Source organism: Alexandromys fortis, unplaced genomic scaffold (assembly GCF_014885135.2).
Source record: "Alexandromys fortis isolate MF-2015 unplaced genomic scaffold, M_Fortis_MF-2015_v1.1 scaffold_30, whole genome shotgun sequence".
Taxonomy (NCBI): Eukaryota; Metazoa; Chordata; class Mammalia; order Rodentia; family Cricetidae; genus Alexandromys; species Alexandromys fortis.
Window position 1 is genome coordinate 13,377,162 of NW_026067922.1, and position 27,982 is coordinate 13,405,143.

General features: G+C 47.2%; 2 long non-coding RNA genes across 2 annotated transcripts in view; both read left to right on the forward strand.

The window, feature by feature from the left end:
* LOC126501361 (uncharacterized) overlaps positions 1–27,982 on the forward strand; it is a 151,885-nt gene that overhangs the window by 114,771 nt on the left and 9,132 nt on the right. Inside the window, exons 5-6 of the long non-coding RNA XR_007591652.1 lie at positions 14,557–14,763; positions 16,457–16,613. This is a non-coding gene — a long non-coding RNA (uncharacterized lncRNA). The remainder of the gene's footprint in view (positions 1–14,556; positions 14,764–16,456; positions 16,614–27,982) is intronic.
* On the forward strand, positions 21,635–27,830 carry LOC126501362 (uncharacterized). The gene is made up of 3 exons (XR_007591653.1): positions 21,635–21,771; positions 21,893–21,981; positions 27,653–27,830. It is a non-coding gene; the product is annotated as an uncharacterized lncRNA (long non-coding RNA).

Consider the following 27,982-nt stretch of genomic DNA (forward strand, 5'->3'; position numbering starts at 1 on the left):
CGTTTTCACGTAAAAAACACAAGATCTTGCTCCTTTCTTCCCTTCTGCCTTCCTGAGGGGGTTAGTCCTGCTGGGAGACTTGCTGGTCTCAACATCTAGCTACTTGAATGGGGAGAGTCATGTGAGGAATGCTGTTGGAAGCCACTGTGGTTAAACAGAGGTCGCCCTGGCCACCTGGTTGACCTTGACTGTGTGCTTCATGATTCCCAATGTGACCTCTCCTAAGGTGCCTGAGCGCACTATCTCCTATTGAATGCCCATACCCAAGACACTCAGGCCAAGTGATGTATGAAAATCCTGCTCACACAAACACATATCTGGGAATTCACTTTTTTATGCATATATATATGTGTGTGTGTATGTGTGTATAGTATTAGGGAAAAGCAAACCTTTTCCTAATAAAACACTCACCAGACTGAAAACCACACATTTTGTGATGCTTCTTGAGGAATTTGGCTCTTGTGGGTTGGGTGACTCTGCTCTCCAGCATGATTCTTTCTATTGAGGTTTTATGGAGCTCGTATTCAGTCACAGAGTATTCTGTGATATACCTGGCCATTCTCCTAGCTCACCAATACATGGCATTACCCTCGTTCTTTTCCGATTCAGTGCCTATGAAGACAGAACTATGCAGACCCAGTGAGGCAGACACAGGGGACAGCCAAAAAGGAGACTTTTTTTTTTGTCTCATCTGGTCCCACAGCCACTTTTAAAATAACCACTCAGAGGCTTAATATTAATTACAAACTGTTTGGCCTGTTGTTCAGGCTTATTGCTAACTAGCTTTTACAGTTTAAGTTGACCCATTTCTATTAATCTATATTTTGCCACGTGACTTCATGATGTTACCCATTTTCTAGCATATCTTACTGCTCCAGGTGGCTCTCTGGCATCTATCCTGGCTCCGCCCTTCTCCCTGTTTCTCTGCTTGGATTTCCCACCTGGCTCTAGCCTGCCTTGCTATTGTCCAAAGCAGCTTCTTTATTAACCAATGGTAATAACACATATTCACAGCAAACAAAAGGGTTATCCCACAGCAGGACAGAGTGGTGAAACTGGCCAGGTCATTAGGACATGAGGGACAGGGTCCTCATAGTGGAAGCAGGTGATCTTGGGGTTCTCAGACCCACCCCCAGTGGAGACATCCTGGGGCCCATCATAGTGAGCACCAAGCTCCAGCTGTGACTCGTGCTCCAGGCCACGTCCCACTTCCTTGCCACTTTGCTCCATACGGACATCTCTCACCATGGCTTCTGACCCGTGTTATGGCCACAGCTTTGTGTCCCTGTTCACACTGGTTTCTCCTTCCAGGGTAGGCTGCCTCTTGTTCCTCTTGGTGCTGCTGGAATGTTCTCACCCTTTGGAGGCACCAGCTCTACGCTTAGTTCTTTCTATTCTGGCGATGGCTGTGAATGCCTGCTGGGAGCTGTCTGTCTCATTCCCCATGTAGCATCCCTCCAAGAGGATGCTTGTTCACAACCCCCCATGGTGCCCGGCACTGTTTGGACACACACAGAACAGCATTCCCTTCAAAACTGTTTGATTTCCATCGTGGGTCACCATGCAATTGGAGAGATACCACATAGGGTCTGGGCTTAGGGGCTGTTGCCTCCATGTCTGTGGACTGACTGCCATAAAACCTTAACCACACCAACATGGTGGGGAATACCCATCACTGTGGGTGGAGGCATATTCTGGCACAGGTTCTGTGTGTTTGTATGTTGGTATGTGTTTGCATGTGAGAGTATGTGTTGTGAACTTGTATACATGTGAGCATATTTTGCATGTAGTTCTCTGCATGCTTGTGTGATTTTTATTATATTTCCTAGATTTGTAAGTATGCATGAAAGTATTTGTGTGTTGGTTTGCAAACATATCTGTATATTTGTATGTGTTTGTGTATGTATTATGTGTGTGTTAGGTTATGTTTGTGAGTGTATTTTGTGTGTGTGTGTGTGTTAGTTTCAGAGGTTGCAGTAGTAGTGGACATTGTACCTACAGGAAGTAATTGTCTCCAATTATCCGCTTTTCCTTCTCATATTTTCTTCTCTTCCCCTCCCGACTTGTCAGGCTAGTGATAAATATGAGGGGAAGAACGATGCTCTTAGGGCTGGGGGATAGTCTAATCTGTGGTGCTATTTACAATGTATTTCAGGGCGAGTTATTTTAGGACACAGTCCTTTGATGTAAGATGCCCTAATCACACCCTCGGGCATTCAGACCTCATCTCTCCAAAGCACCTCTCTTGTCTAGTGGTGTGATTATATCTCCCCACTATTCATAACCCTCAGGAGGGGTTTCTTCTTTCTTTCTTTCTTTCTTTCTTTCTTTCTTTCTTTCTTTCTTTCTTTCTCCCCTTTTTTCAGTATTGGTGTAAGGAAATCAATTATTTAAGGTGATTGCTTTGATCATCAGCTGTGGGGTTTTGATGGAAAAAAAAAAACCCTCAGCTGTGCAGACCCCTGCCCGCCTCTGCCTTCTCAGCATGGAAGCAGCTCTTCTGAGGGCCACCTCGGTGCCACTGCATTCTGTCACCTTCCTGTCACGCGCAGCAGTCAGCCAAGCTCCTCGCCGAACACAGCCTACGGTGGCTGTGGAATTCCCACAGACCCTTTCATCTGACAGGGCTGCCCGGGTCTCTGTTAAGTGGCCACTCAGCCCTGAGTGAAGTCTCTTATCTCGACCTCTTCAAACAGGCTGGGCAGGGGAACTGCTTCCCGTCTGTCTGGCTGCACGGGCATCTACTAGTGGTGTTTCCTAATAGACTGCTTTCCTTGGCTGGGCAGAAAGAGTCAGAGGTCACCGTAAGGGATCTCTGTAAATTTGCATTTATGTCATATTAATGAGGTGCTAATTGCTCTTGCAACCTTTTAAATGCAAATGACTCTAGTCTGGTTGCATTGTCCTGGACCCGGCCTCTAGCTTCTCTACTGTTGTCAAAGTAATTATCAGTGTCCCCGTTAATAAAGAACAAATTTCGCGTCTGGGCAATTCACTACCACCTGCGTGATGTCTTGTGAGGGTCACAAGGTCACCTCTACACCATTAAGGTCATTTAAAACTCACAATGTCTCCCATTTGCAAAGTGTGTTGTAGCTAAGAGCTGCTTGCTGAGGAAGTGTGGAAGGGGTTAACCCACAGGAAGCTATGAATTCGCTAATGCCTTCTAATGTTCTCTGTGCTCAGCTTCCGGTCTCCTTTCTACAATAGCAAAGTGATACCAGGTAGAGGTTGGAGCTGCATGCTGGGGTCCAAGGCCAAAGGAAGAACCACATACTTCATGTGTGCTTGTCAAAATGCTCCTAATGTTTTGGCTCAAAATGGAAAAAAAGAACAGAAATTCTGTAATAAAGTAGCTATGAAGTCCAGCACTGTCCATGGTCACGGCTGCGAAAGACATTTAGAATGGACACCAAGGCCACGGGGCCTTGCTGATTGAAACCTTGGGTCATAACACTGGGTTAGCAAAGAAGTAAACTTCACTGTGTTAGTCTCTATGGAAATCAATAGTTTTTCCCCCCTGGATTTTTTGCATTATGCTTTATTTTTAAAACATAATTTTTCTTGATTATTGATAGCATGGGTTCTTCCTTAGGTTTTATCTTGCTGGCATCACCATTCCTAACCCTGAGCTGTCTGGTGGGTGGGAGGGTTTTAATCTTGTTGGAGACGGTCCTGCTATAGGAGTTGGGTCTTTGTGTCTCTCTTGGACTTGATAAGAACCACAGCACCCTCACTGTCTCTGGAAGGTCTCTCTGGGCAGCTGGTGTCTGTGGGTTTGTGTGTGTGGCTGTTTCAGGTTTTCTCAGACATAGGTGGGACATTGTGAATAACAGAAATAATTGTGCTGTTGGAAGTGGACTTACTTGAGGAGATGCCAAGCCAAAGATGGATGGGACTCTGGTGTCAGAAAGTATATGGTGTTCTCCTGTTTTCACTTGTGTGTGTCTCTTTGTGTGTGTTGGCATGTGCGTGTGTCAGTACATGTATGTGTGTGCACATGCATATGGAGGCCCAAGGTTGATGTTGAAACTCATCCTTCATAATTCTTTCACCTTTCCCCTGAGGCAAGGTCACTCAATCAAACCCAGAGCTTACCCGCTGGCTAGTCTTAGTGAGCTGGAACTCAACATTTACATGAGTGCTGGATGTCTAAACTCCCTTCTTGATGCTTGCCCAGCTAGGGTTTACCCCCCAGTCATCTTCCCAGCCTGTGTGTAGGTTCTAATTGGGCTGTTTCATTTTTCAAGCTTGGTGTTCTTCAATCAAAATTTCAAATTCCTTAGTCTCTGTTTTTTCAGCAGCTGGTGCCAACGAGGTATATTTGGAAGGGGTCACAACGGTGACAGAAGCGGTATGTGCGGAGAGTCATGGTCACATGGGGAACCTACCCTTCGGCAGTTTTCCTCTTCTTGGGAGGGAAAACCTGATTTTCATAAACATTTCCTCTATTCAATGTTCCCCAAGTTGAAGAACCGACATTTGCCAAGTGTGGTTTTGAATAAACTTGAATGTAAGAAGGTTAGAGTTAGTGACCTGTGAGTGTGCAAGAATGATGTGGGGGTGTGGGCATATGTACCACGGTGCATGTGTGGCAGTCAGAGGACAAGTCTGTGGGGTCAGTTCTCTCCTGCCACCTTCATGGGATTCTGGGAGCAGACTCAGAGGTGGCCAGGCAAACGCTTTTGCGGGGTGAGCCATCTCATTTTGTTGGCCCAAGTTTGAAATTTTATTTGGTCTCTTTCTATTTAAAAATTTTAAGTATTTTAAAGATATTTTTGAGGTACCATATAATCATATCATTTTCCACTTTCTTCCTCTAAATCTTCACATGTACCCCACTTACGCCTTTTCAAATTCAGAGCCTCTTTTGCTTTAATTGCTGTTACATATATGTGTATATACACACACATATATTCCTAAATATACACATACAATCTGCTCAGTCCATTTAATGTTACTCGTAGGTGCATGTTTTCAGGGCTGATCATTAGTTATCAGATACTCAGTTGATGCATTCTTCCCCAGGGAAACGGTTTCTCCTACTCTCAGCCTTCCTTAGTTGCCCGTAGTTTTTTGCATCGAGGTGGGGTCTCCTGAGGTTTTTCCTTTTCATGCCAGCATGTCTATTGGTGTCATCCATGTTTGGGTCATGTTTAGGCAGTCATTTTGGTGAGACTTCATGGGTATGTTTTCTGACCTTTCTAGGAGATATAATTTTACAGTAAACTCCCTGTTCCTCTGACACGTAAAATCTTTCTGAGTTCTCTTCTGTGATGATCCCTCCACCTTAGGCGTGGGAGTGGTTTTGTAGAGGTATCAGTGAGACTGGGCTCCACTGCTTTGCAATTTTGGTAGGTTGTAGTTTTCTGTGATGCTTTCTTTCTATCTGTTGCAAAGAGAAGATTTCTTGATGAGATGGGCACTGTCAGGAACTTTTTCCTAACGCGCTAGTTCTCTGCCGATGCAAAATTCCCAATCAAGCCAAATCACAACAAGCCAAATTAAAAAAATATCCAGGTTTAATGGGATTCCTGCCCTCTAGGGTGGCACCGAGGGGGAACCGGGAGGCCACTAACATGACCATGGGGGTGGGTGGGGTGGGGAGAGGGTGGGGGGTGGGGGGAATGAGACCACATGTTTCTCCTTTGGGACCTCACTTAAATACCCTGTGGGAATGGTCCTGACCCCCACCCCCCCCAGGGAGGGGTCAGGACTTGGCACACTAGGATTTGGAGTCCAGACAACTCTCAGGCCTGGGGGCTATGCTCCCAACTTAACAGACACAAGTATAAATAATTAGGATGCAGTCAGAGATTATGCTGGGTTAGTAAAGCAGCTACTGTAGGGTCTCCTCCAGGATCCAATGCTTTGCTAGCCCCCAGAGGGTTGTCTACGCGTCTAATACCAAGCATGATTTCCTTCCCCTTGAGTAACCCTAATTAGAGAACTGTTGGTTACTGCCTAAGTATGTGTGCTACTCTGGTTCCCTTTAGGATTCTCGGACCGCGCTGGTCCTGGTTGCCGTTCTCATAGCACAGTAGCTAGGTAGAGCCCCTCATTGCTCCCGCCCCGTTTGCAGAGCTCATCAACAGACTTTCCTTTGCCACCTCTCTCTGATTTCTGCCCACAGGGTAGAAGCTTCCATCTTAGCTTGCCTGGCTAATGCCTGGCTCACTTCATACCTGTCTTGCATTGACGCCTCTCCTCTGCTGAGTAAGACATGGCTGTCTCGACGCCTATATTTTCTGTGTGACACTTTATACGCCTCTCCCACCCTCAGGCATTTTGCAGAAAATGCCTCTGATGTGGAAGACGCCTTCATTGTGTTTCTTTGTGTTGGACAAGACTATCCTCCAAGACACTACCTTCTGGAGTTCAGCTGGAGTTGCTACAGATGTGACCACCGTAGCTGGGCTTGTTAACTTTCCCTCCTGGAAGGAGATGTTAGCGAGGGGCATGGGAATTTTACCTCAGTATCCAGCAACCGCTCTCAGCTAGTTGCATGCAATTCTGCCCTGGTTTCACTTGGCCTCTGGGTCTCTGGGAAGATCTAGAGTATATAGTTTGTATATAGAGTATATAGTGCAGAGTTGGAAAAAGAGTAGGGGATGGGGCTTCATCTATTCAATTATATTGTATAAAGTCATAATCACCTATACAGTCATAACCCACATGGGTATGCACCTTACAGTATGGTTGCTTTAAGGTTATAGTTTCTCCCGCCTGTAGCCCCTCATCCATTGCTCTATAAGTAGCCCAATAATATCATTGGTTTCCCAGAATAAACTGGCGCAGTTGCACCTTAGTTTACTGTTGGGACCATTGAAAGAGGGTGGGCTTGCTATGTCTTCTCCATGTAGATGCTTCGGCAACGCTTTCCCGCACGGATGTAGGTGGGCACTTTGATTTCCCAGCCTTTCCAAACGAAAGATTTCACTTGGACTCTAGCTGTCTCTTGTTTTGAACTCAGGTGTGTATGTAACCACACTCTACCTCCACACTGCCCAGACAACAGGTCACCACTCTTGCTGGGTACAGTGTGGTGTTGAAGTGTGAAGCCCCTGGAGAGCACCTGACTGTCAGCCAATGGTTACCGTGGCAATCCACTGTCCCTGCCTGTCTCTGGCCCCATAGCTTCCTTGTATACCCTGTCACACAGGCATAAGGGCAACCCACCAGGCTGGTCTCCAAACCCCTTCCTGCGTTTGACTGCAATTTTTTTTAAAGATTTATTTATTTATTATGTATACAACATTCTGCCTCCATGTATGCCTGCACACCAGAGGAGGGCACCAGATCTCATAAGAGCCCTGGCTATTCTTCCAGAGATCCTGAGTTCAAGTCCCTGCGATTGTTTTTGTAAGAAGAAAGCAGCTATATGGAGGTTTCAAAACAGCCCCAGAAATCTTGGTACGGAAAGAAAATGAAAAGTTCATAATTTTGCCCATCAGTGTCTTGCATTCATCAGAATCCCTTTGAGATGACAGCAAGTCGGAACTAAGTATGAATTTAACAACAGGGATTCATCAGCACTCAATAAATCCCCTCTCGGATGGGTAATGAATTAGGAGAGGTATCTACTTCCAAGAACTGATAATTGGTTAAAGATATAGCTAGATAAAAAGAGAAAATATAGGGTTATCTACATAGTGGGTTGTGTGCTAGGCCCTGGGGACATGTTGTGAGATCTTCATCTTTGCATACACACATTCCTGTGGGATAGATGTTTGCTGTTGTTATTGTTATTATTGCTCTTTTACACCCGAATAACTGATACTGTTGTTGGTTGGCACTCCATCTCCCAAGTCCCACAGCCAGCAGTTAGGAAATCCAGAATTCAAAGTCACGTTGGATGCAGTGAACTCAATGCCTCTTACCATACACAGGTACCTTGTCTTCCCCCATTTCCCTGCTCAGCTTTCTCATCTCTAAGGTGAGTCCAAGATTTGGATTTGATCAAGGGCCTGTTGGAGAGACAGTGGTCACCACGGACATTTGGTGGCCATCAGAGCCTCTTCGTTTCAGCTGGCATTCCGGTCTTTTTTGTGTTTGGGGCTCTAGGGAGGGGAGCCGGTGGTGGGAGCATGAGACCAGTCATCTCTTGGTGGTGGCAGCACCACACACCATGGACAGAACCTGGTCCCGCTCCCTGCATGTCCAGAATGCACCCTGGTGGGTTTTCAAGGACATGTTTTCTTGTCACATAGGTCAGAATCAACTTGAGTCAGAATATAGGAAGTTAGGATTTATTCAAGATTAAGAAGCGGACCAAACCTTGGAAATGAAATGGCACAGGAAGCCGTAGAGGTTAAAAGTCCACTCGTTCATCAATAAAACACGATATTCAGATTGGTGTACGGATGGATCAGTGAGAGTAACAATAAAGAAACAGATGTCAGAGAAGAAGGAGGTCCAGCCAGTGAAGTGGGTCAGACAAAGAAAAACAGCAGGGGGAGAGAGAGAGAGAGAGAGAGAGAGAGAGAGAGAGAGAGAGAGAGAGAAGGAGGAGGAGGAAGACGAGAACGAGGAGGACGGGGAGGACGAAGAGGAGGAGGAAGGAGGAGGAGGGAGTGCTTCCTTGTATGTGCCTGCCCCACTCATTTGGAGTGGCTAAAAATTCATGCAGTGTCTCGAAGGGTTCTGATGGATTCTCACCCCAAGAACAACAGCAACACCAGTGATTTTTTTCTGCCCTTGTTATTGACAAAATTAAGAATTTTCCTTCTAGAAGACAAATGTAGTCCCGTAGGAAACACAGTCATAGAGAGTCCGGGTAGATAGCTTAAAGACAAGGTGTCGGTTGAGAGCACAGGGTGCACTTCTGTGTGCTACGCTGTGACAGAGAGCTTGTCCATAGCATCCCAGAACCAAACGCTTTCTCATTCATTCAGGGACGAACCTGCCGCTTTGGGAGAACAGAAACACTTGGCAGCCTCTTGGTGATGCTGGTATCTGACAGTGATGCCCACACTCACCGAGGTTATACACTCAGAGATAGGATGGACTGGTTATTTGAAAGCTGGGCGGGCTTCACAAAGAGGAAGGAATTAATATGGGAATGAATACGGGACTCGGTCTGTCCATTTGTCCCCTCATTCATTCATTCATTCATTCATTCACTCACACATTCACACATTCATTCCTCAAATCTCTGTCAAGAGCTTATTTTGTGCCCAGTTCCTCGCAAGCTGCTGGCAGCTTCCAGAAGTATAGGCTGGGCATCTGCCCTCAAGATGTGTACAGTTTAGGAGCATAGGATTATGGGAAGAGCCCTGTGTCATGGCACAGGGGAACCGCGACCAGGTAGGGGGCAGGGGTGCTGATGCTATGTTGGAATATGAAAAGGAGACTGAAGTGGCCGCAGGAAGCAGAGGGAGGCAGGCAGGGCCATCAGGTCCAGCAAAACCATGTCTTTAGAGTCCTGGGAGGGGGCTGGGTCTGAAGCAGTCTGCTGAGCTCAGGTTTCCTTTGGCCTCTTCCTTGCCTCTGAGCTTTTGTTCACCTGGATTCTGTGCTGCTCTAATAGAAGCCCAGAGAATGGGACATCTCTAACACAAAGCAGTGTATTTGAACTGCCATTCAGGAGGCTGTGAAGTCCAAGTCGGGAACCACATCTGGTGAGGTTTACTCATGCCTGGGCAGATGGTGGTGGACAGGAGGGAGTCCACATTGCTATTCTGTTAGACACACTAACAAATTGGTTTACTTACGAATGACAAAGGCATTCTGCTGCTAACTGGGGCAGAGACTTTTCACCTGATCATTTCTTGGAGATCCCAACCGACCTCTCACACCCAACAGGTCCCGTGACATTGAAGGTTAAGTCACCAACACATGAGCCCTAGGGGCACACACAGAGCATGGCATACTCTGGAGTGAGGACTCAGTCATTCTGTGTGGTAGTCCTTGCTTCCCTCCCTTCCTCTTGAAGCTCCTCCATTCTGTAGAGCGTGGATGGGCCATGGAGGAAACATGACTGGAAGCCGTTTAGTTCCTGCAGCGGAAGTAGCTCCAGCCACCCTCCTTCTTGCTGAGGGCTCACAGAAAACAGCTTAAAATTCAATTTTTAATGTTTACGAGACAGAGGACTTTTCCAGCTTCAGATAGAACGAGGTGACTCCCATTTGCAATAACTCAGGGAACCACTCATCTCTGAAGGGAGTATTAGACAGTAACTGAGTCACAAGGAACACAAGCATGTGAGAAACGGTGTCTATAGGGAGCTATAGTTACTACATAGTCAACAATGGCTATTTCCTGTAATAATCTTCAAGTGAGTGCCAGGGTTGTGTCTAAGTGATGTCTGATGTACCTGAATGAATGCTCCCCACTATACTGGCTCGTTTTGTCAGCTTGATACAATCTAGCATCTGGGAAGTGCCATGCCCTCTCCATTGAGGAATTGCCTCCATCAGACTGGCCTTTGGGCATGCCCGTCGGGACGTTTCCTTAATTAAGTATTAATACAGAAAGGCTTAGTTCACCATGGGCGATGCCATGCCTGGGCAGGTGATCCTGGCTTATATAAGAGAGGTGGATGAGGGAGCCATAGTGAGCAAGCCAGCAAGCAGGTCCCCGCTACAGTTCTGGCTTCTAGGTTTCTGCCTCGACTTCTCTTAATGACGAATTAGAAACTGTAAACTGAAATAAACTTTCCTTCCTAAGCTTTGTTTGGCCACAGTTGCCTATCACAACAGAGACTGAACTGGGACTCCCACTGATGCTGTGGTCAGTTTCAATTGCTGCATCGGGGGAAGGTTTGCTGGGTAAAAGTCAGCCTAGTGTGAAATATTCCAAAGCAGTGTTTTTCAGGGTTGATACAATGTTGCGGTCCTTCCTTCTGACAGGGTCTCTCTGTCAAATGGGAACTGTGTGTGGGGAAGGCAATCTTTTAGGGACTAAAGGACTCTGGACTTCGTGGGGACAGTGAGTGGAAACGGAATTAGGGAACTCATGTCTCCTTTACTGGCCACACATCTAGGTGCACATTCTGAAAGCAGGCGGGCCTGGCTGCTTCCAACAACCTGCTCTTTGCTTGGTGTCTCTGTCTGAGGACTTTGATTCAGCTGGACCAGGGATTTATTTGTCTCTACTTCCCCAGCGCTAGTATTACAAGCGTGCCTCGTTTTGTGTGGGTATTGGGGATTCAGGACCCCACACTTGCGTGACAAACCTTTACCCACAGAGCCATCTCCCTGACTTCACTGTCTTCCTCTTTTAGGTTTTCAGGCACACACACACACACACACACACACACACACACACACACACACACACGTTTCCTTTGGATACAGGAGGAGGGAAAATTTGGTCCCAGAAGAGAAGTTGTTGCAGGAAACATTTTAGTTTGTTTTCCTCTGGTGCTATTTATTGAATCTGTTTGTTTTTTAAATGTTGCCCACACTGATTTCTGATTCCTCAGGGAGGTTTTATCTGGCCACCACACCAGAGAAGTCCTGTAGACCCTGACGACAATTCTCAGCAGAGTGGATGCATTTTGTTCTCTTTCTGGTCGCTCCTTCAGAAACCACCCCAGCAGGACTTATATGACTTTAGTCACACAGTAACCTTTGGGCTTCACTTTCCTGGTCTCTGTTTCAAGGGTGGAAAATGGGGCGCAGCAGGTCTGATGTGGGAGGTGCTTTTGAGTAGCCTAGCTGCACCCACAGGCAGCGAGCATGCTGCTCGCTGAAAGTTTCCTGTTTGCAGAGCGTGCTGGCGTGTTGAAAGAGTTTCACAAGTGCTCTGGCCCGCTTCTCTGGCGGTTCCTTCCCCTTGCCATCGATTGCTCTGGCTGATAGCGAACATCCGTGTGAGGAACTGGGCGTGGTGGCGCATGGTTGTGACCTGACCACTGGGAAGCACTCAGGAGGCAAAAGGCAAGAGGATTAGGGATTCAAGGCCAGCCCCAGCTACAGCTTGAGGCCAGTCAGCACTATGTGAGACCCTATATTAAGCGAGCAAGCCAGCAGCCATGGGAGTCTCTGTGACAAGGACTGGGAAAAGTCTAAGAATTATTGTGGGGAGGGCAATGTCTGACAAAGTCTTGGTATTTATAACTTCTAGACTCTTCCCACATAATCTGCTTCTCCCCACAAGGTGCCTCCCTTACCTAGAGTCTGGCAGTGTGATATGCACTGGGCTGTCCAGATATTATTAATAACAACTTGTTTCTCACCATATGGCTGGGTTGGACCAGACCTTATGTGGTCATCTACATAGGGCTCACCCCTGACGCCTTTGCTCAGAAATGTTCTGAAAAGCTGGAGCTTTTGTCCCTGCTTTGCACACAGTGGCTGCTTGTTACTGCTGGTCCTGGGAGAGGAAGCATCCTATTAACTCCAAAGTCATTTGTGGTAGAGCGACCAAAGCCTTAGCCCATGGCTCATAAATGTACACACACACACACATGCATATGTATACACGAAAATGCACATATGCACATGCACATACACACATACACAATTACATGAATATACATGTACATATGCATATAATACACATAGATGTATACATACACACAAACATTTATATGCACATACATGTACACATACACATATATAGGCACATAGATGTGCACGCATATATACATAGATGTACATATACACATCCATTTACATACTCATAGATGTATATCTGCACACACATATGTGTAATACACATTTATATGCACATACAAGCACACATATTTACATATGCATTCACGTAAACACATTTACATATAAACATGTACACAATATATGCATACCCATAGATGCACACACATATATGTACACATATACATATACAAGTGTAGCCATGGTAGTCAGTGACTGAATCTAAAATCAGCTAAGAGACACCCTGCTGGACAGCCTGCAAGGACTTTTCTTGATCACGCTCTTTGAAGTGGATGGCCCACCCTAAGTATGGGCGACCTCTCATTGCCAGCCTAGAGAGAGAGAGGTCCTGTAGAAAACGTTCTGATTTTGGCTTCATTGCCATAATATCTTGCTGGTGAGTTCATCTACCCTGTCGCCACCGTTGCTGCCACTGTTGCCATTGCTGTGGGCAGCAGTGACATCTCTTCACTGATGTCAGAACTAAATCCATTGCTTTTCTCATGTGGGCTGAAAACCAGGGCTCTCCAGGAATCTCCCAGCCCTTCAGTTCAGGTTGGGACAACCGAGTCATCCAGTTTATGGGCCGAGCAGCTACTGAGTTCTCAGAGTCTTGTCCAGTATGCAGACAGCTACTGTTATAGCCAAGACCATACCATGTAAGTCAATCTGCAACCTCCATGTAGAGTGTTTATTCATGCTACCTGTTCTGTTCCTATAGAGACCCCTAATGTGTGCTCATGACTATACATGTATGTGTACATGTGAGTATACACACTCATACAGTTTCTGTTTCCTCTTGATTTTTGGCTGCAAACTTAGAGTAGGAAGTATATTTTCTCAACTTCATCGTTTGTCCCCACTTACAAAAGTGGTTTTTTTTTTTTTCATTTTTATGTTTCATTTTGAAGTATGGTCTCACCGTGTAGCTCGAGCTGGCCTTGAATGCAGAAATGTGCCTGTCTTTGCCTCTTGGGTGCTGGGGTAAAAGATAAAATGCTTGTGCCAGTGTCTAAACATGGTTTTTCTAAAGCGTGGGTTGAGTGGTATAGCAGCACTCTGGGTTTGGATGTATTCCAAAGGCCCGTTAGCTTGCCTTCAGGCCCTGTCTAACCAGCTCTCTCCTTGGTTTCTGGGCTCCCAAGACCTCCTCAGGTAAAATGGGCGCCCCTCTGTGCCTTTGAGATGGACCAGGCCTGTCTGCCATGTGGGAAAATCTCCCACACAGGGATTATTCCTGGATCTCCTGAAGCCAGGGACCTCACTGCAGTTGTCCCAGGGTCTCCCATGCGTCACCTGCTCTGATGCAGGCATTGGGATGTAGTAACCTTTGGAGGGATGGGCAAAGGCCAAGTCCACCAATCTCTCAGGAGCCCTGGAACATGACTGACCCTCATGGTCACACGCCTGTGCCACTGTGAAGTGACTGTGGGCTTGTTGCTTTAGATTGTCGTCTCTTGCAGGTTGATGATGCAATTTCCCCAGACCCGGACAGGAAGGTCTCATTCCGTACCACTCTGGTAGTGCAGGGGTGTTCTGTGTCTGTGTCCCCTGTGTTCACCACTCAATGCTTAATCAACTTTGTTTGGCTATTCTCACTGCCAGCACCGAAATTCTCTTAGTGGAATATTGGTTGCCTTTCTCCGTGTGAAACCAGACTGTTTGTTCAGTGGCAGTTATGGTCCTGAATCACCAGGAGAAATAGAAATGAAAGGGAACCTTCCAAAGGCCTGTTTATGAGTCCAAGTACGAAGTTAGTCTGGTGTGAGGGGAAGCCAGCAAGCAAGGCCTGGTTACTCCTTACAAGCCAGCAGGTGGTATGTGCTGGGAAGTCCTGTGGAAACAAAACCCAAGGGGGAGAAGGTGACAGTGTGCTGTCCCCGTTGCTGCGGGCATTGTTTATACTCCCCGACTGGCACTTAGCCCATCCTCTCACAGGTTAATTTATTGTTAACAGATACTGACATCAGGAGTCTCTGGGACAAGTAGGAAGCCATCGCTGGCCACAGCGGACCCTGGCGTTCACAGGAAGACGGCGTCAAGTCACAGAGAGAAGCAGAGATGGGATTTATGTAATGTGGCTGCTTTGAAAAGAAGAGCAAAGACGTCCAGTGACCCCCGCCCCCTACTGAACTTTGGTCCATCTTTGGGGTCCTCAGATGAGGTTCGTGTTTAAGTGGAACAAGGGTTAGGTGTATGTCACCGAGCAGTCCTGGTCAAGGCGTGTTTCCGCCTATCATCAGCACCTCCACTTCAGTCTCTCTTACAGGGCCCTGTGATGAGCTGTCAGAATGGAATGGAATCTCTTTCTCAGAGACAGGTTCCCCCTCTGGCTAGGACAGAGCATAGACTCCTTTCCTTCCCCAGTGTGAAACTTCTAAGGAAATCTAGTTTCTGGGGGGGACGAAGATTTTAGTAGTCTGATGGCTAAAGACACATGTACTTCTCCATGAGGAGCTTCCTTCCTGCCAGGTGGCTACACCAGCAGAGCGAGGGCACTGCATCTCAAGGTGACCCATCTGTCCTAAGGGGGCCCTAGATGGCGCCCCAGATGTGCCGCCTGCAAGCTGCAAGCTCCCCCACTCCTCTTCAGGCCTGCTGCCAAAGGCAGAAAGCTGGGCACCTGCCTGAGCTACCTTGTCCAGCTCCCAAGGCTTCTGTCAGGAGCCCCCTCCTATCTTGGCACGTTGAAGTCCTTGCTCACCTTGAAGGCTCCTTGAGGATTTCAGTTTCCCTGGGAACATCTCCTATTGTGGGATGCATAGACATAGGTTTTCCCTTGCGCCTCGGAGTTCTAGACGGTGCGAACTACATGTATCTACTTGGATCCAAATAAGGAGAATAAGGTTGTCGATACCTTTGTCTTCTAGTCTTCCCTTCAGAGGGAGCCGGCCTCTCTGCAGCCTGTCTGTGCTCCTAAGGTTCTTTTTCTCCTGCCCGATCACACCGTCACATCTGTCTGCCGGACATTATGTGAAATAGCTAGCTCCCCGTGTCTGTCTCCCACTGGACCCCAAGTCCTTGTGTGCTGGGCTCCGTCTCTGAGAGCCAAGTCCAGTACCTGGTACATAGTCAAGGCTAATGAGAGGCAGCAGGTGGGGTGCAGTTTGAGCCCCCTTGGGAACACCTCTAGCCTCCTTCCCCTGTCCCCACCGAACCTCCTCTTCTCCTTGGGCCAATCAGCTGTGCCATTTCATCTCATGTTAATGAGGGGAGCAGGTGGCCCAACCGTCCTCCTTGTCCCCTCTTGGTCCTCCCAGCCTCCTCTGATCCAGACTCCCAGGATCACACATGACGTTTAGGACGATATGGGCTTTGGCTATGATCAAAGCTGGGAGCTGCAGCTGAGACCTGAACCAGAGGATAAATTAGCAGTCTTCTTTCAGCCATTTGGGCCAGATTCTGCAAATGTGTGGGGCCAGAAGCCCGTGCCACAGTTCAGAGGCAGAGCCTTCTTAGCATTAACGAGAACCACGTATCAGGAGAAGGCTGTGGTGGCTCAGATGTGGGGTGCTCTCTGAAGGGCTCCCCGTCATCCATAGAGGCGAAGTGGCATCTGCCACTGCTGACATCCCTCCAGCGTATTCCCGTTCTTAATAAAAGGTAGAAGATGAGTCTATAAAACAATAACTGGGGGAGGGGGGAGACTGCATGTTTTTGTTACTCATTTTCAGTGTAAATATGACCGGCAAGCTCACGAGGGCAATATTTTCAGTGGAAAGATGCATTTCTCCTGGACACAATGCAAGAATTTTTTTTTCTCTTATGGAATTTTCACTTAACAATAGAGGGAAAAAATTGCTTGCACGCGGGCAATTTGGGTTCCAGATATGGCTTTGACAAGTGTTTTCCCCAAGGCCACCAGGACTGGAGACTCCAGCTGCTGTGGAAATTTTCAAGCTCCCCAAAGAGCCCCTACTGCATCAGAGATCACCAAGCTGCAGGTACGGACTGTGCTTCCTGTCACCACCGCAGCATCTGCGTACTGCAATCCCAGGACCTCGGAGACTCTGTGTGAGAAACCTTGAAGAATTTTTAAGTTGCTGGACTTTTTGTCCTTTCACTTACCGTCAGGGCGGCAGGCGAGCTGCCTGTGCAGTGAGTTTCACATCCTGGTCACTATGAGTCTTACTTTCTCATCCCTTCTCATGTTAGTGTTTGGGTTTTCAGAGCAGAAAGAAAAGGTTGAACAGGAACCTCACGCATCCCCCATGCCATTGCTATTGAAGTCACGGCACCTGTCGCCTAGCATTTGCTAAGAGCCAAACGCTGTTCCTTTCCCTCCTTTCTGCGATGACTTCTGGTTACTCTAGTGAGGTCGCGGCAAGGTATATCACTGAGACCACAAGGCTGAGCTCTCCACTCTGTGTGGCAGCATCGCCAACTCACCTGAGGTCACGGCAATGCATGTCATCAAACTCAGAAGGTTACACTTTCCGCTCTGCGTGGCGGCCTCACCTGAGTGACACTGGCCACTACAAGACAGGGGTGTGGCTGGCTGGTTATAGGATAGGAGGTCACATGGACTGTGACTTTGCTAGGAGACTTTCAAGGACCTGAAACTGGGCAAACAGTTGAGTCAGAACCACCTCACTTTCTCATGGCTGTGTCTTTAAAGTGTTTTCTCTTCAGTCTGCTTTGATACTGATTCTCTCTCTGGGTTCATATTCAATCTTCTTATTTTCTTCAAAAGGAGAAGCATTGCTCCATATGAAATTAGCTTGTGTGTTATAGACTGTAGACGGCCACTGCTTGTTTGTTTCCTGGTCTCCCAAACCAGAAATAATCACACAGAAATTATATTAATTAAAACACTGTTTGGTCAATAGTTTAAGCACGTTTCTAACTAGCTCTTACATCTTAAATTATCCCATTTCTTTTCATGTGTTTTACAATGAGATTCGTGATGACCAGCAAGATTCCAGGGTGTTCTGTCTCCTTCCGCAGTTACATGGCATCTCTTTGACTCTGCCTACTCTCTCCTCTATTTCTGCTTGGAATTCCCGCCTTGCTCTATTCTGCCCTGCCATAGGCCAAAATAGCTTTATTCACTAGCCAATGGTAATAAAACATATTCACAGCATACAAAGGGGAATCCCACATCAGAAGACTTCTTTTTTGGTTGCTTTTAAGTGACTTTCTCTTATCACATTTTATTAAGATCTAGCAGGACAGGGCCATGCTAACACCCCAGAATCTGCTGTCTTGAATCTGCAGTATCCCCCCAAGGCCTCATATGACAAAGGCTTGGTGCTGTGGGGAGGTGGGGGAACCTTTAAAAGGCAGCTTCCACCAAATAGTTACTATTAAAAACAAAACTCTGAATCCGGGAGAGCTAACTTGAAATGTTCTAACAAATGGATACAAAGTATGCAGCCAGGAGAGAGGAGCCTCTCTCCCTGAGCATCACCATCCTCTCTTCTGCTGGGCTCATTCAATCGACTGCCTCCTGCTTTGGGGCTTAGGGTCCTCAACAAACTTTTGTTAATATTTATGAAGAAGATGTAAGGCCCCTTCGGTGTCAAAAAAAAATCTAAATGAGCATCGTTAACAGAGTGGAGCTGTAGCTACCCAGGCATAAGCTCTGTTTGGGGGTTGGCAGAGTTTGCAAAAATAAATCTTATCCAATGCCACAGGCTGGTGGCACTGTTTATCTCGGACACCCTGCGCTATTGGAATTCTTGATGCTGTGGCGCTGACTTCAGCAAACAAATTTCACAGCTTAAAACCAAATGGTTTCGCAGAGATGCTGCACTCCGTCTTGTGATAGCGGAACAGAATTAGGAAGGCAGACAATAAAAACCCTGTGGAGGGTAGCACCGCACACATCCCGCTGAACAGTAACGCAATAATGCCAGCCTAAGTGGCAGTTGGGGATGAGGGGGGCTTAAAATTTGGGGCTCCTTTGGCTCAGCGCTCCTCTGAGCTAGAGCACGGGTCATTTCAATTTCCTGTTCTATTGCAAAGCTGTGGAGGGACATGTGTTTAATGGGCCGTTCTTACCCTGAAAGAACTCTAACAAGAGCCATACCGATGGAAGGAAGCTGATGGGCTGTTTTGGAAATGGGAGTGCATGTTCCAAGAAGATAGCAAAGATGGGTTCCTTTCTTGGGAAAGCTGTTCACACCAAGATGGAACTGGGACGTTCGGGTGTTGGCAGCTGGGACATTGGGCTCCTGAGGTTCCGAGTTGCTGCTGAGGCTGCCTTCTCTTCTCCCTTTTCCAGAGCAGCGTGAAGAAGTCTGTCCCTTGGGTAAATGAACTTGTAGTGTCTACTGGCTCTGTCTGGCAGTTTTGGTCTTAGCATGTGACCAGTGGGGTGGCTTCTTTTTATACTGGGATCCTGGAGAGTGTGCTATAGGATTCTGCAGACTGAAGGGAGGAGATACAGAAGGAGGAAGAGAGAGGGGAATAGAAAAAGGGGCAGAGGGAGAGGGCTGGTGTTTGCAAACCTTTGCTTCTGAAGGTGGCTTCCTGTCCACAGCTTCTGAGGGACTCCTGAGATATCTGCTGGTCCTTTAGGGGAAAGCTGCTCTTGAGGGTGTGTCACCCAGAACAGCAAGACCATCACACAAGCTCACCATGGCCTTGCGGATGCCACTACAGCACACACACAAGGCTTTTGCAAAGGAAGCATTTACTGGCATTTCCAAATTTTCTCATTTTGGTTATGAGCCAACTCAATGATTCTGTTTGGTGAGTATAGATTTCTTGTAGAGAAATGATCAACTTGTTGGGTTCCTTCTCGGTTCTTCAGGATGTCAAATAGCTATACTAAACCAACCAATCCTTTTTGGGCATCTCCTACAGGCTGCCGATCATTTGTAGGTAAGATGTAGTCTTATTGTCATGAATTTCTACTTTAGAAGAAAATCTAAGTAGCAGCCCCCACCCCCCTGTGTAAATCAGTGGACAAGGTTCTTCCTCCCAGGAGGTAATGGGGACCTCAGATCCGTTAAATGGGGTCTATGATAGGGTTTACCCGTGCTGTGTGTGGATTAAGAGAGTTAATGTATGCCAGTTTGGAATAGTACCCATGTCATGCGAGGCCCGTAGATGCTGTAATTTACATCCTGTTCACAGCCCCATAAAATGCGACTTGGATCAGTGAGGAAACCGAGTCCCCAGGCACGATGTCTTGCTTACCTGTGACAAGTCTCAGCCTTGTACTTTGAGCCATGTCTGCCTTACAGCCCTTTTCTGTGTAGGCTTACCCAGGGAGAGGGCACCCTCCAAGAGAGCCCTCCGCACACACCAGTCATGTGTCACTAGCCCCTGCTCTCTTCGGGGTCTAACATATTCCATTCTATTACTGGCTGCAAAGTCAATGTCAAGGTGTATACCAACAGTGGGGACTTCCAATTCCAGACCTACTTTGCGGAGAACTTTTTCTCTTCTATATTCTCTCCTTCAAATCAGCAGAATGCTGTTTTCCCTAACTAAAAATTTCATCTATCGTCTTCCCCAAATATACCCTTATAGCCTACATTAATGTCCTAGCTCCAGAAACGATTATGCCATGGGCCATGAAAGCATAACCTCCAAGACAGGGGAAGGGGAAGAGGACCAATAGGCAGGGCTTTAAATGACCCTCCCTCCAGGTTGCACCTTTGCTCCTCACTCCTTAGGATTGCTGTCTCCCCAAGGCATGGCTTTAAGTCTGGAATTGCTCTGAGGTCTGCCCGCTTTGGCCTTCTCACCTGTGAAAGGGGGGCTGGCAAAGCTAAGCTCAGCAGCAAGGATCCAAGCATCAGCTACTGGGGCACAAGCAGAATTCATGACAGTCGCTGTTTTGTGGCCGCGGGGCTGTGGACAGGGATGCACCTGGGGCTCTAACATCCTGGAGTCTGAGCAGAATCTGGGGCCTCTGCCTACTTGAGACTCCCTCACGCCCATCCTCACTGCTCCATTCTAGGACAGTGGATCGATTGAGTCAGGTAAAGGGGTCAAGTTGCAATGACTTCCTTCTTCATCAATTTTTGCCCCTTTGGAACAGCCTCCCCTCCAAGTCCTATGCCTTCTCATCTTAGCAGTTGTATGAGGGAAAATGTAAGATTTTGTAGGATTGTATTTCAGATCCTCCTTTTTCCTGAGAATTCGGAAAGGTTAGGTTGTCGATCCTTGGATGGCTGTGAGGGTGGCAAGGGATCAAGTTACATGTCTTTGGAACACCCCACTTCTGTCTATAACACAGCTGTGCCTCCCCTTCCCTTCACTAATGTCTCCATCCACCTAGGGAAAGCAGTTCCTCCATTCTGCTGCCCTGCTGTCTCCCCGAGACCTTTTTTCTCTTGCATCTCCTCCTGCCCATCTCTCCTGATAATTCTGTGAAGGGTTTTTCTCGCCGGCAAACATTTATAAGGGCATCTTCACAGAACATCTGTTTGGATAGATTTATGACAGATAAAGATCTACAACTCTTTACTCTAGACAAGGACCTAAGGGAAAAATTTAAATTTTAGCGTATGAGGTGTTGTCGTTGATGTGTGACTCTGTTTCTTTTCTTTCTACGGACCTCAAAAAAACTTGGATCCTTTTGTTTTTGCGACAGGGTCTCCCAGAATAGTCAAGACTGGACTTGAACTCATGATCCTCCTGTTTTAGCTTCCCATCTAACTGCTGGAATTATAGACATATGCCAATAATCCTAAGTTCTTTTTAAAAATTACATTTATTTATGTGTGTGTTGATATGTGTATGTATGGACATGAGAAGACAGTTTGCGGAAGTTTGTACTTTTCTTCTACTATCTGATTCTTGGGGGATGGAACTCAGGTCGTCGGGTTTGGCAGCAATCACCTTTTCCCACAGAGCCATCCCACTAACCCCTAAATTCTTTGAAAGTAAAGAAGATGCCGGCCTCCTGATTGAACCGGTGAGTCCTGGACTCTCTTCTGTTGTAGAGAGCTGGAGGCCAGCTAGCCCTTGGGTAGGCTCCTGAGAAAACAGAAGGAACTTGGCCCTGGAGTCAGCATGAACCAGGTGACCGCGTGGGGAAGAACCCGTTGCTTTCAGCCAGTTTCACTCTGGCTGCTGGCTGCTCTGGAACTTCCTCTATGAACCTGACTGCGGTCGCAGGTGGCCCCAGAATGGACAGAGAAGCTTGAGCTCCAGGCCACCACGGTGGGCCCCTTCCAATAACCACCGGGCCCACCTGGAACTGCAACTCCAGGTCTAGTGGAAGTGAAAGCTGCCCTGGGTGCCACCCACGTCTATTTTGGGGGTTCTGCCTGAGTTCCTCTCTCACCTATCTGAAGGGCTGGCTTAATGCGGTTTCCTTTCTACCTTTATAGAAATTGGCAAAGGTTTCTTCACGCTCTTACCATTTGGCCCCAGAAGCTCTGTGGACACTGGGAACCTTCAGCATCGCTAGCCTGAACTGGTATGCTGCTTCCTGTTTTAGGGGTCACAGTTAGAATGTCACTGAGTCCTGTCTTACTACCTGGGTGTGGCCTGAGTTTCAGGCTCCGGGGAGTTTCAGAGACCAGGAGTTCTGACCTGATAGGCTCTGCTCCTGGACCAAATCTTCCCTGCTTCTTAGTCTTCCCTGGTAATTAATTACTGCCCCCTTTGTCTCCTCTGTCCTTCAGGAAGGGCAAAGCTACAGCTAAAGCAGCTGGAAGGTGATTGGAATATTTAATGTGGCTGCTATTTCTGGCTTTCTAACTTTTCTTGCCTGAGGTACAGTGAGAATGTAATACAAAATTTGATTAGAGGAAAACTAGTGTAACCGGTTCAGCCACTTGAGATAAAAATGTGGTAATATTACTTTTATGTTTCTAATAAATGCATTCCACTCACGTCTGCCCTTGCAGAAGCACCCTCCTGAAGGTCTTCTATGATGTGAACGCACACTTGTGCAGTGGCATTGGTCACTCAGCACAAAAGTCCAGCGTTTTTAAGTTTCAGCCATAGCACGAAAGTAGCTCGGTGCCCCTCTGTTACGGTGGTACTTTGCTCCTTCTGAGTGTCACTCTTGGAGATAGACGGTCCTGCAAAGCTCCATGGTGGCCCGTGTACTGGTGGTTGAGGTCCCATGTTCTCTGTCCCTGCAGAGACAGATGGTGGCCCATGGTGACTACTCAGAGATACGGTTCTCTCAGGTCCCACAGATGGGCTTCCTGAGTTTTCCCGGGAACAGGGCTCAGTACTGGGCTACATTCAGAGGAGGTACCTGAGTAAACTATGCCTATAGCAGTCCAACCCAGGAATGTGTGGGTGCTGCCGCGGTGAGCATCAGGCTTTGGAATGAATCCAAGTCAACACATGACCCTCAGTGAGTGCCTGCTGACTTGCTAGCTGGGCTTCTAGTCCTTCTGACGGACCCCCATTCTCCACGTCTGCATCCGTCTTCCTCCAGCTTCGCTTATGGTGTGAGTAGCTCTCTTTCAATGACCACTTTCTCACCACGGGGAGAGGCAGTTTGCTTACATTCAATGCAAAATGTTCCTTGGGTCTGGGAGGGCCCCCCAGAGATTCTCCACTGAACAAAGAAGGGGTGTTTGACAGGATGGGGTGCCTCTACCCTGACAAAGTGTTGGCTCTGACTGCAGATAGGGGGATAGGTGGCAACCAGTGTTAGGCATACAGTTCTGGGAACTTCAGTGCCCATAGATTGAGATTTGCATGCCACATTGGTCTTGCTCTTTCTGCACACCATCAAGGCCAAAGCTGCTCAGTCTTCATTTGCTGGCAAATTGACTTACATCTCTAAAGCTCCAAAGCTGGTCTCTGGCATTGAAGTCACTCCTTTCCAAAACGATTCAAAACTTGAAGGAATATTTTAAAATTATATTTGAAATTTAATAATTAAAGACTGACATACTTAGGTTAAAGTCAGTTTTTGAAAGATTATAAAGTCATGATCCATATAAATACAAAAGAATGCCTGTAAATAAAAATGAAGTTTTAGTTCAGCTTATTAATCAAAGAACCAGTAAGAGGCGGCAACCAATTCAAAAAAGAATCCAACACACACATAGACACACACAGAGAGAATCAGAGACAGTTGTTATTCTTAGGAGCATCTTGTGTGTGCTCTGTTCCTCATTTTTGGTACAGAGTGGCAGAAAGAGCCCGGCCCTAAGAACAGGCTGTGTCCTCAGTATGCGACTGACTTAGGAAGCTTTTGCAGAGTGTCTCCCGTATCATCTTCAGCTCTCCCTGAAAATGCAGGCCGCATGTCATGGCCTGCAGCAAATCTCTGCATGGGTTAAAGGAGATCGCTCCTGGTTGGCAGGAAGCCCCATGTCTGCAAATCCGTCTTCCACTTCAGAGTTAACAGGACCTCACCGTGTTCCTCTGAAATGCTAGCCCCACCGCACTCACGCATGTCCCGGCTCCACCGTCTATTGGGAGCCTTCACCCAGAGGCCCAGGCCTCAAGATTGCCCTTATCCTCCACACCAGCTATAACCACAGCTCTTATTAACTTCACTTCCAACATGTCTGCGCAGCTCAGCATTCTCAGAGTTTCCAATGTCACTACCCTGGGCCATGCCACTGCAGCTCTTTCTTGGCTTGTTCTGTGTCTCTTGTGCTCAGGCCATCTTCCTATATCCAGTCTTGGCCTCCAAACTTTCTTCAGAAATATTCAGAGTGACCTTTGGGGGAAAAAATGCACGTCAGAGCGTAATATCCCTTGATTCAAAATCTTCAATGATTTTGCACTGTAATAATAAAAAACTCAACATCTCTCTGTGCCCTGAAATGGCTGTGTGATGTGAGTGGCTTCCCTTTCCAACTCTGTGCCCGCCAGCTTGCTGCCCGCCACACCACCCCTGACCCCTGTTGCTTGTCTGTTCCTGAAGAGACCATGCTCACGCCTACTGTGCAGACACTGGACTTGTGCCCCCAGTCTAGAGTGTTCTTTCTGGAGGGTCACAGTTCAACTCAAAGGTCACCTTTTCAGAGGCCTCCCTTGACCTCTGTGGGAGTTTATCCTACTTTCTCTCACTGCCTTCAATCAATCTATCTATCTATCTATCTATCTATCTATCTATCTATCTATCATCTATCTATCTATCTATCTATCTATCTATCTATTTATTTTTGGTTTTTCGAGACAAGGTTTTTCTATGTTGCTTTGAAGCCAGTCCTGGAACTAGCTCTTGTAGACCAGGCTGGCCTCAAACTCACAGAGATCCCCTGCCTCTGCCTTCTGAGTGCTGGGCTTAAAGGCGTGCTCCACCACTGCCTGGCTATGGTGATTTTTAAGTCATGTTTTACGTCACCATCTCTGAAGCGTCTCTTTTGTTTATTTCCCACACCTTAGCCCTTTCTCTTCTCTGCCCATGGTCTCATCTGCTTTTCCTGTTTTCTTTTTTTCTATGTAGCAGACCACACAACACATCCATCCAACAGGGCCTGCCTACTGCTTGCGTCTTTTACTGAGATAATTCCGTATGCCCACCCTTGATTCCAAAGGCCATGGGCAAGCTTATTTGTAGATCTGTTTATCTCTATAAAGACACACATGTCCAGCCAAGGTGAACTGATGTCAATATGCTCACAGCTCTTGCCACATGCATCCACAAGCCCATGGTTCCCAGGAGAAGGATGAGGGCGAAGAAACCCTTTGAGTGCACTAGATCCATACTTTGTTTTCACCCTTAAATCAAGACACCCGACTGCTGATCTCTGTGTTAGAGAGACAGGATAGCTGTGTCTCTAAGAACGAGCTGTAACTCGAGAGTTCTTCCATGTGGCCTACTTCCCTTTGTTCGTATCCACGCTGACACGTTTTCTTCTATAGCTTTTTATCTTCTCCCCTAGGAGGATAAAACAGCCCTTCGTGATCCATATTAATTTTAGAACCATTAAGTGATTAGGAAAAGCAGGTGGGCTAAATATAGAAGTCATTAAAAAGTTCACGGACTAGTTTGTCTTTGGGAGAACTTTGTACTTAAAATGTTCCATTCTCACCATGAACAGTGCCCTGGATCCAGGTGACAGAAAAGGAAAATGGGCGGTTAAGGAAGGTGGAAGAGGCACCCCTACTGGAATGACACAAGCTCCAGGCTTAGTTTCCACTGCGGGGTGTCATGCTTTAGCTGTGGAATGTCCCCCATGGGCTCCGGTGTTTAGCCTGGTTCCCAACGGCTACTGTTTAGGCAGGTTATGGAACCTGTGGGAAGTGGAGCCTAGCTGGAGGAAGTGGCTTTCTGGGAGGTGGGCCTTGAGGTCTATAGCTGAGCTCACTTCCTGTCCTGCTGGGCTTCCGGCTCTGTGGATATGCAGTGACCAGCTTCAGGTTCCTGATATCAAGGCTTCTTCACTGGTATGGACTGAGCCCTCAAACAACGAGAGAAACCAAGATGGCTTCTATAGCAGATGGATTTCCTTTTAAGACTACATCAGAGGTCGAGGGCGGGTGGGGTGGGGAGGTAGAATCGCACCAGCTGTGCCATTTGAGAACTGCTGGAGCCTAAACCATTGGCCGTGATTTAGGCCAAAGATCACATAGTTACCCTCCAGTCTGGATTGGCCCTCAGGGGTGTGCTGTCTGCCTCTGGCCACTCTTGTGTTCCCCGCTCCCTCTCAAATCCACAGGACCAGTCTTAAATTTGCAGGAGAGAAGTGTAGAGACAGTGGCCGGGTAGTCAGGGGCCATCTGCCTGTCAATCAAAGTCCACAGAGCCGAGATTTTGTAATCTTGCTCGTGCCGTTTGGAAGCCTCAGCCAAAGGGGATAATCCCAAGGGATGTGGAGTGGGCTTTCACGTGGATTACATTAGAGAACGCACAGGCATGCCCGACACAAATGAGGTGGAGGGCAGAGGGTCTGACTGATGAAATGTTTTCTCATTTTCTTAGCAAATACTGTACTTATTCATTAGACAATTCAAGACTATTTATTAACTGGAGCCTCCTGGTAACCAGAGGCTTCTCCAGTTAGGATTATACAGTTGGAAGTGATATCCTATGCCAGCCTTTTTGTGAATGGCAGGATGCTTTTGAGTTGTTCAGTCTTCTGTCCCTGTTGCATGGATACCCTGAGGATGCCCAGGTGGAGAGCCGCTCTTGACAGGACCAGCTTCTGGTGCCTGTTCAGAGTGCTTCTTTGGGAAGGATCTGTTTATGGCATGAATGTGATTTATAAATTCTTCCGAATGTTGTTAAGAGTGAGTAGATCATGTGACCTGGAGGCTCAACAGATCTGTGTGGATTTCTTGCCGAGTTGGTAAAATAATCCAATTCTACCTCAAGCCATCTTCCACCTCACTTCCAGATTTTCCTCAGAATGTCAGCCGGAAGCGAATTCCCACAGAGGAGGGCCTGTGGGATGCTCTGTGAATGATGATGTTATAATTAAACCATTCATGGAAAACAAACTTCCTTTCCCAGCCCCATCCCTAAAGGACCACAGTGCACTGAAGGGCAGGGAGGATGCAGAATCGCCAGATTCAGGTTGGCTACCTCGTGCGGACCTAGGGTGCAGGGAATGCTAATGTTTGTTTAGTTTGCATCTGTGTCATTTGCTGACAAGGAGCACACTGATTCTTTGTAAGCTCAAACCTTAATAGAAATATTCAAACAAGAAGTCTTGCAAAAGCTCTGAGAGTTCTAGCCTTAGATACTTAGCAGACATCCCCCACCACCACCAACCGCCCAACCCATGTCTGACTCAAAAGAGGGAAGCGGCTTTGTAGAGGAAAGCGTTCCCTAATGGATTCCAGCATCAGACTACGTAACTCTCAGAAGAACTTATCTGCAGGGCTAGAAGGGAAGTAAACAATGGCCCCTATGTCCTAGAGCTGGAAAGTACTTCTTTTTTAAAATTTATTTTTTATATGTGTTCACTGGTGTTTTGCCATGGCTGTTGGATCCCCTGGAACAGACAGTTGTGAGCTGCCTTGTGGGTGCTGGGACTTGAACCCAGTTCTCTGGAAGAGCAGTCAGTGTTCTTAACCACTGAACCATCTTTCCAGTCCTATATAAGGTACTTCTTAAAGACTCAGAGTGCCTTGCCTCATAGAGCACAACTCTATAGGGATAGAGACCTTTTCTTCCCTCCCTCCTTCCTTCTTCCCCTCCCTTCTTTTCTTCCTTCCAGGGTCTTGAGCATTGTAAGTTAGGCAGGTCCCTGGAGATGACTTGCCTACACCATCCACTTGGCTTGACTTTGAGCTTCTGTGCAATGAACAGCATCAAAACTAAGCTAGCAGGAAGCATGCCCCCAGTGCACTTTTGAAGAATGTAGCCAGATCTCATCCAGTCACAACAGCTGGGCTTCCATCAATCACAGTAGTCAACCCTTGGGATGATGCTTTACACTAAGGTCAGTCCAGAGCTTGGACCAATCAAGCCCCCTCCAAATTTCCCTCTCTTTCCTGTACAGGTTTCCAGCCCCTAGATACAGCTTGCCTAAGTCACTGAGCTGAGT